At 44.9% G+C, this 2,264-nt stretch overlaps 1 non-coding gene across 1 annotated transcript; it reads right to left on the bottom strand.

Moving 5' to 3' along the window:
• Window positions 1–154: 154 nt before the first annotated feature.
• On the bottom strand, window positions 155–261 carry LOC111819432 (U6 spliceosomal RNA). Its single transcript, XR_002823058.1, has one exon. It is a non-coding gene; the product is annotated as a U6 spliceosomal RNA (small nuclear RNA).
• Between the last annotated feature and the right edge of the window lie 2,003 nt (window positions 262–2,264).

Genomic DNA, 2,264 nt, shown 5'->3' with positions numbered 1-2,264 from the left:
GTTGCTTCCTCTTCTATGCTCTGAAATAGCTTGAGTAGTACCGGTACAAGCTCTTCTGTAAATGTTTTGTAGAATTATCCAGTGAAACCATCTGGGCCAGGGCTTTTTTTTGGTTGGGAGTTTTTTTAATTACCTTTTCAATCTCTTCTCTTTTAAAAATATGGAACGCTTCATGAATTTGCGTGTCATCTTTGCGCAGGGGCCGTGCTAATCTTCGCTGTATCGTTCCAATTTTTGTATATGTGCTGCCGAAGCAAGCACTGTAAAGAATTTTTAAGGCTACTTAAGTATCGGTGTAGCAATTCTAGATTTTTGTGTGTATTATATAACTGAGAAGAACTGATGGCATAGTGGTTAAGCGCTCGGCTGCTAACTGAAAGGTCAGCGGTTCAAATCCAACAGGTACTCCACAGGAAAGATGTGGCAGTCTGTAAAGATTACAGTCTTGGAAACCCTATGGGGCAGTTCTACTCTGTCCTATAGGGTTGCTACGAGTCAGAATTGACTCAAAGGCAACAGGTTCGGTTTTCTTGTTTTTCGGTTATTATATAACTGAGCACATGATTAAATCTATTGATATTATTGAGACCTAGGGTTTCTCCTACTAAAGAAAGGTGATAAAGGAGGTACAGATACTGAAGGGAGGAGGAAAGGATCGTTGCTAGGGTGTCAGATTAGAATTAGAGTTATTAACATCAATTCATAATGTGCACATGCGTGAAGAAAACAAAAGTCCTCACAACTGGGCCCATAAACAACATCATACTGAACGGTGATGAAACTGAAGTTTTCATACTAACATAGTGGTGAACATTTTGTGATATATTAAAAAAGTAGTTACTTTAAATAATAGAGTATTTTCCATAGCAGGTATGCTGAAGTGAATTACTAGTAATAGAGCCCTTCTAGCCATGGTCTTCTAACAGCCACAAAATGATTGTGTGGGAGTAGGCAAATAAGGTGCTTGAGGCATACCAAGCGGATTGGACAGCCTCCTAAAAATGCAAATAAGATGCACAGAACCCTTGTGGGGGGACCATGCAAATAAGGTGTATGGAACCCTAATGAGGGGAATGGGCAATTTTGCAATCACACTAGGCTTAAAGGGAGCCAGTCCCAGAGGCAGGGTGACCTCAGTACCATCAAGAAGAGCCTGGAGTGGGGTATGTCCTTTGGACCCGGGGTCCCTGCACAGAGAACCTCCTAGACCCAGGAGACAGAGAGAGCCATAACACTGGAGATGGCATGAGATGGCAAAAAGCACAGCAAAGGGAAGCAGCAGAACCAGGATGGCACAGTGGACTTCCCATCCCATGGAGCAAAGCGGCTACAGTGAGCACGCCAACCCAAGGAGCCAGAGAGCTGAGCAGCTTTGGGCAGGAGGCTTGCTGGCAGAGTGAGGTGCATCCAGGCACTTGGTGGAGCTAAAAAGCTGTGACACTTTACTAAGTGGGGCAGAGGCCAGGCTGAGGGGCTGAGGGGCAGGCCTGCCTGAGGACACGGCTGAAAAGAAGCTGTCCTTATCGATGAACTGTATCCTGAGTCGTTCCTGATCCTGAGTTGTAACCTGTTACTTCCCTAATAAACTCCATAACTGTGAGTATGGTCTGTGACTTCTGTGTGGCCATTGCAACAAATCACTGAACCCAGTAGAGAAGAAGAGAGTGCCGTGGGAAGGACTGCTGGTGTCAGAATTGGTAAAAAGGTTGGAAGGTGGAGGTATGTTTGACCTCCACCTCACAGAATCAGCCTTGGGGTGATGTTGGTCTTGATTCTCTCTCCTCCCCCTTGTGAAGTTAGAGGAGGACTGATGCTGTGTTTGCAGCAGGGTTTCGTGCACCCTATTTATGCCACTGTGCAACAACATATACTTTGGAAACGTCTATATAAACTTAGGATAACTGCTTGATATTTACTTTCTTTGATAGTATTTTACTAAAATTAATTTTTTGACACATATTGATTTGGCATCCCATGGAGCCTCACACCCCGGGCAGCCTCCCCTTAATCCAGCACAATCAACAACCAGTTTGCCTCTCAGTCCTCAAGAGAGAAGTCCCCACAAACACAGGAATGTCAGAACACTGCCAACACACACTCACAAAGAGAACTGAATGGAGTTTTACCTAGTGACCTCACCCTGACCCTAATCCTAACTTTAAAACCCTAACCCTGGTATTCACCCTCTCCCTGACATAGCCTGACCTTAACCCTGACTCTAACCCTAACCTTAACCCTCTGGGCATCCTCCACCCTCCAGTTCT

This window comes from Trichechus manatus, unplaced genomic scaffold, assembly GCF_000243295.1.
Source record: "Trichechus manatus latirostris isolate Lorelei unplaced genomic scaffold, TriManLat1.0 scaffold01206, whole genome shotgun sequence".
NCBI classification, from domain to species: Eukaryota; Metazoa; Chordata; class Mammalia; order Sirenia; family Trichechidae; genus Trichechus; species Trichechus manatus.
The sequence above is the reverse complement of the archived record's forward strand: the minus strand, read 5'-3'. Positions and strand labels throughout refer to the sequence as shown.